Raw genomic sequence first — 7,129 nt, 5'->3', positions numbered from 1 at the left:
AAGATCATGTTCATGTAGGACTTAAATGTGGCTGGAGCATTAGTCAAACTAAAAGGAATGACTAGATATTCAAAATGCCCAAAGTGGCATCTGAAGGTAGTCTTCTCAACATCAGAAGCCCTCATTCTGATTTGATGGTAGCTCGATCTAAAATCTATCTTGGAGAAGTACATGACACCATGCAACTCGTCAATGAGCTCATCAATCCTCGGAATGGGGTACCGATTCTTGATGGTTTTCTGATTTAAGGCTTGGTAATCTATGCACATACGCATGGTCCCATCCTTCTTCTTCACCAATAGAAAAACTGAAGCAAAGGGGCTCTTGCTTGGCCTAATGTAACCCATGTCTAGAAGCTCCTTAATGGATTTCTCAATATCATCCTTCTACTTCTTTGGGTAATGGAAAGGGGTAGTCATGATAGGCTTAGTAACTTCTTCCAACTCAATGATGTGTTCAGTACCACACTCAAGCAACCGACCCGTGGGTGGAGTCTCAAACACCTTGCTCCTCTTTGAAATCAAAGCGTGAATGTCTTTAGGATAGCTTCTCTTTTCTTTAGATGAGTGGGATGACATGACCATACACTTAGGAGATCTTCTAAGTGGCAGATTTCCAAAGACCTTACTCTTGTCTGTGATTAGAGCTTGAATATCAGTAGTGTAGCTGCCCTTGTCTTCTAATGGGTTTGATGGTATTATCACACATTCTGCTGCCCACTCTACTTGGTTATGACGGATCATCCTCTCCATCCTCTTCAGGGATATAATCTGAGGGCCCCCATTAGACATCCCTCGCAAAACCACCTTATTTCCTTCAGTCGTTAACTTTAACTCCATGGTTTGCAAGTTAAGAGTGATCTCACCAAGAGATCGCAGCCACTGAATGCCAAGGACCACATGATCGGTCCCTCCAATATTGGCAACATAGAAGTCATCCTTGACTTCATAATTACCAAGCTTCATTGACATGTTTCACACCATCCATTTACAACAAATTGTTGATCCATCAGCCACCATAACCTTGAAGTCTTCAACATGATCAGTGATAAGACCTCTCTTGGCAATAATCCTAGCATCAATGAAGTTGCAAGTTGCTCTGATATCAATTAGAGAAACAAGTCGATGCTCTCCCAATGCTCCTTGAACTTTGAATGATTAATTCTTGTGGAAGCTAGAGAGTTGGGCAACTATACCCTTATTGTCTTGATCACTTGTAGGCCCTTCTGGAGCCTCTTCATACTCACTTCCCTCTGAATCAAGCTGATGTTCTAAATTTTCTGAATCTGATCCATCAGCTGAATATGCTTCCATTTACCAAGCATTACTCTTTCCATGACATCTATGACCCATAACCCAAGGTTCCTTTCATAAATAAGACAAATTCTTCCTCCGAAGTTCTTGACGGAGCTCATCATCCATCCGGGGAGGGCACTTCTTAGTCTGATTAGAAAATTTCTTCTTGTCTTTATGGAATGGGAAAGGCTTTAACTGAAATCTAGAATTAGGGGCAGCCAACTCCATGCTTATAGCCTTCTTGATTGCATCAACCAAGGTGGGTGGGTCAAAGGCTTTTACCCAACCTCTCAATGGTTCTTCAAGTCCTTCAGTGAATAGGACCACCAGTCTTTTCTCCGAGATACTACTAACCATAACTAAAAGACTTTGAAATTCAATTATGAAGGTGTCCACAAAACCTTGTTGTTTGAGTTGTTCAAGCTCTCTAAACTTCACCTTCGGATACTTGGTATCAAATCTTTCTATGAACTTGTTGGTGAATTCAGCATACATATGGATCAAGTTATGACCAAGGGTGATCAACCCATTGTACCACCATTCATGAGTAGCTCCATCTAGGTGCAAGGTGGCGAACTTGATGGCCTCTTCTTCGGGCATAGGTATCAAGGACAAGTAATTGTCCAACTTCTACACCCAAGCTCTAGTTGTGCTCACACCGCTTCTATCGAAATGTGCTAGAGTGACCTTCCCAAGAGCTTGTTGATAATCTTCGGGAGTGGAGTAACACTTATCATATCTCCCTTCCCTTCTCTTCTTTTGATTCATGTATTGGTCAAGAGACATAGCGTTTTGAATCTCTTGGGGAAATGCTGCATACTCCACAAAACTAGCCTGAATCTCCTCAGCTACAAGAACTTCAACTTTAGGAGGCAGTGTTTCCCTTGAAAGAAAAACGGGTTGCAATAGCCTAGTCACCGATCCAAGAGGCATTCCATTACTATTGTTGCCATTGTTGCTGCCATTTCTATTACCACCAGAGTTGTTGGAAGTGCTGACATTATTACCACTCATATTCTGATTTGGATCTTGATTATGCCCTCCTCCAACACTCTACCTAAAGATGGCTATCATTTGGGACATCATGTCCATCATAGTGTCAAATTTCTTCTCTATTTTCTCTACAGCCATAGCTGTTTCATCCTGTCCAAATAGTCTTTCCCCCATTGAATCTGTCAAGTCCACTAAATCTACTTCCTTATCTCTATTTCTCAAGACTTCTGAAAAAGTCTCTTCAAACGACACTATCGGAATCTGATACTGTTGGTGTCTCTGTTCTCTATTGTAGTAACAAACATCTTTGTCACTCATGGAGAACTTTGTTTACTCTAACTTCATAGGATGGCAGGAAAACCAACATTGATACCACTATAATATTCCCACTATTTTTTTTGGTTTTTGAACACAATAAATATTACAATGCACCTGTTAAAGCTAGGAGCTAAAATCCTAATATTGCTGAAAGTAACCCTTCCACTTTCTGATCACCAAGAGCCCAATGTGGGAGGGTGAAAGCATACAGTGATAAGGGGTTCGTTAGCTCAATAATCTTTTGGAAATTACAATGCAAGTACAATACTGGGCGACAAGCCAACCCCTTCCACTTTTCAACGGGATTGAAGACCAAGAACTTGATGGTAAACCAGCCAAGGTAACAAGAGCATAGCCAAAACCAAATCACTCGACCACTTATGCAGCGAGAGGAATTTTACATAAAACTATCACCCGACTGCATATTTCAGCGGGATGATAATATCACTCAACCACTTGCTCAGTGGGAGGACAAAGCTGAATTACAAACATGAAGGCGACTAAGCCATCCTCTTCCACTTGTTCAGTGGGAAATGCAACATAGAATGATTGGTCAGTACTACTAAAGAAATCTTACAAGGATAGAGATGCGAGAGAAGATGGAATTAAGTACATATCTCAAGTATTCAATATCAAATTTTCACCACAAAACACTACTTGTTGTTATGAAATTAGTGATAATGAAACACAAAACCAACCAACCCAAAATCCACTAAAATGCTCGCAACTTTCTCAAAACTGAATGAAATCATGCCAAACCAAATGCAAATGAGTCGTGTAATATAGGCGATTAGTTCAATACCTTGAAACTACAACCGGAGAGCAACAAAAGTGATGCACACAACCCAAGACAATTCTGGAAATAACGTTTTGGGTGAATATTTTGATTTGCTACTCTAAAATAGAGAGTTCTCCAAATGCCACACCAATGTAAGAGAACTATTGTCTCTCTGGTACACTTCCAATGAGCCTTCACCCAGAACGATGCACCCAACACACATATAGCTACGAGAAAAATACACTTCCAGCCAACACACACTAGCAACACCAAAAAAAATCCAATAGCACACAACTCTTCACCAACACACCCAAAAATCACCAAATAGCTCACAACTTCGAACCATAGCTAGGAGTGATGTCTCACGCTCGAAACTAGAAAGAAAGGATCTAGGAGGTATTCACCCTCAAAGAAGTCTGGAGTCATTTCGACAGCATAACGATATATTTTCTCTGGATAAACAAATGAGGAGCCAAACACCCGTTTAAATAGCTTTTCAAGTCTGGAATTCAAATGAAATTGCCTCCAAATTCTCCTCATTCAAAATGCATTTCATTTCATGTGGTGGACCCCAAAATGGCACCCACTTCCCAAGTCAAAAATCGCGCCTAGGAGAGAGGACCGCAATTTTGGCATAATAAAACTTTGCAGTATAAAAACAAAGTCTCCTTTTAATCTTCAAATAATTCGCCCAGGCATGAATTAGGAAAAATATCATATTTTGCACAATTCCCCATAACATCAATCAGTAATAAAATAATTAAATAATAACCTTAGGATAAGGAATAATATTTAATTAAATCACTTATAGCTCCAATATTGATTATCAACAAAATTTGGATGAGGCTGAGCAATGGGGATCACTGAACTATGTTGGAACAGGACCAAATCCAGGACTGCAAAAAAAATAGAATGCCCAAACTGCCACTTACTAAAAATAGTAAGTGAAGAGGGTGAAAAGACCAGTGAGGTGGATTAGATAGCAAATCAAACATATAATCATATGAAATTGAAAGGCATAATTTGAAATGCTCAAAACAAGAACAAAATGCATATACCTCACGAATCTTATACCTTCGCCTTTGGACAGAGGTTGACGAAGTGGAGGCGCCCTTAGATGATGCTCCACTTGATGTGCTCCTCTTGCTTGCTTGATGTGGATGGCTCTCCAATATTGTGCACAATGGGAAGTGGATTTTGGAGGATGATGTGGATGAGATGATTAAGTGTGGATGAGATATGATTTTGACATGGTAAGGTTGCTAAGATGATTTTCCTAGGCTCAAAAGGGCAACATAAGATTACTAAGCTTGGAGATGATGAATGAAGGGATGGAGTCCTCAATTTATAGGAAGAGGAGAGGAAGGATGGATGGTTAGGATGGATCCAAGATGAAGGGCTAGGATTGCTTGTGAGCTCACACAAGGTCCAAGAGAGGGTGTGGAGACCAAGAGATATGCCTTAAAGGCATTTCTTGTCTCCACACTCCACAAGGTGCATTGGGAAGACTTCCCAAGGTACCTTGAGAAGAGCAAGGTGCATTGGGAAGACTTTCCAATGTGCCTTGAGAGGAGCAAGGGATGTGACATTCCTTGAAGAATGGAGAGGAGGAATTAAAAATTCTCCAAGAGGGGATAATCATGGGGATTAGAGGAATAAGAAAGAATTAAAAATTCCCTGGGAGAGGAGATGCCTAGAGGATTGTGAGATTTTGAAAATCTCACATTCACCTAGGAAAAGAGCATTAAAAGCTAGTAGTTGGATGGAAGAGACAAGGGGTTTACTTTGTGGCTAATCATGATGATTAGCCACTAGCAACTCATTAGGAGGGGATTAGAGGAAGAATTAGGTGGGATGGGGATTTTAGGAGGATTTGACAAGGAGAAAGAATGAGTGGGGGAATTAAAAATTAGAAGAATAATGTTAAGTGGGTTTAGGGAGTTTCTAGAAGACTTTATTAGGTTAATGATAAATTAGGAAGATGATTTGGAGGAGTCATGTAGGTTAACTAATTAATTGAAATTAATTAGCTAAGAGGAAGATTTGTGAGGATTCAACCTTTAGAAGAATAAAGAAAGGGATTGATTTATTAAATAAATCAGTCACATACTATAGTGACAATATTAATTTTAATTAATTAATATTGAGGAGAATTCAAATTGACATAATTAATTAATTATGTGAGGAAATTAAAAATAATTAAAATAATTATTTTTAAGTGTCTACAGTAAGTCATGAAATAATGGTCCGAAAATCGTGATCTTCACAACTAGAGAAAAAGCTTGGCGAGCTTAGCAACTCTGCACCATCCTGACGATCAAACCCTCACTTACTAAAAATAGTAAGTTCACATTCCACCCCTGACAAGCTTGGTCAGAACTCCAAAGAACATGGAAACCCTAATTCACCTTTCCACATAGCCTACAAGTCTTCGGAATAGGCCAATGGACCACTAGATGCATCATCACAAGGAAGGGGACATTACAGAGAACCACCAAAGATTAATGCCAAAGATCTAACTATGGAATCAAGAACATAAACATGATAACACGATCTAACCATCTCCTCCTAGAAGATCAGATTCTCCAAGTGAACATAACATGGTCTAAAGAGTAATGTATCATTCTAAACTCTAGTCAAGAATAAAGATTTCACCATGACATAATAACAACCATCCTAACAGAAAAGAACAACATGCCAAATGAAAGCATACAACAAACCTCAAAAAAATACTCCAAGAGTCCTCCATGGCTCCAAGATGTCAACATATCCAATCATCATGAAGATAACTATCTTCTACTAGTGAACCTACAAATGTGAAAGACCCTTTTGCAACAATAAGATTAAGGAGTCCTAAAAATATATGCAAAACTAAAGAAGATCATCTACCATCAAATGGTGAATACACATCACTACCAACGACTCCCATTGAACCGTGATACTGAGTCACATATGGCATCATAATAACTATATCCCAAATGAAGATCATCCAAGTCTACACAAATACAACTAAAAATCCAATAACATCAAGTGAAACCAAGATCATCAAGCCAATAAAATATGTGTAACTGCCAATAAACCACCAATAAAGAATCAATCCTCCATCACCAATGCATCACTGTCAAAATATCCCATTAAAAATTGCAACCAATGAATACCATGTTATCATGATAATCCACATGATACGAGTCCCAACACCAACTATTCAAGTACTATAAACATCATCCATCCTCTCATCTTAAATAAAATTGATGCAGAGTAGGTCACCCAATTCACAAAACAACTTGAACCAATCACCTAAAAAGGCACATGTGACCCGTAAATGGAGATCTTTCTCCCAATTCACCTATCTTCCTCCCTAGGTCTTTTAAGCTTAGATCGATTTGGACACAAACTTGGTGTAGGATTTCAAATGACTCGACACCTCAAGGGAAGGATTCTAAAACACCTTATGAAATCAATACATGCACCTTCCATGCATTGGCATGAGCCTCTAACAAATTATTTGATGAGTTGCTTCACAACTGGACTAATCTCCTACTAGCCCTACTCGGAGGGTTTTCCGAGAATAAAATTTTGTAATGACAAAATTAGGACAAAAAAAGGGCATTTATGGATACCCATTTAGCTTTCCTACAACATATAAACTTGGATATAGGGTTTGTTTCAGAAAGTGTACCTTTGTTTTGGACTAGTAATTTGCTAATTAGGCCACTTTTCCAAAGCAAGTGCCAACAACTCAAAT

Source organism: Cryptomeria japonica, chromosome 10 (genome assembly GCF_030272615.1).
Source record: "Cryptomeria japonica chromosome 10, Sugi_1.0, whole genome shotgun sequence".
Classification (NCBI taxonomy): domain Eukaryota; kingdom Viridiplantae; phylum Streptophyta; class Pinopsida; order Cupressales; family Cupressaceae; genus Cryptomeria; species Cryptomeria japonica.
The sequence above is the reverse complement of the archived record's forward strand: the minus strand, read 5'-3'. Positions refer to the sequence as shown.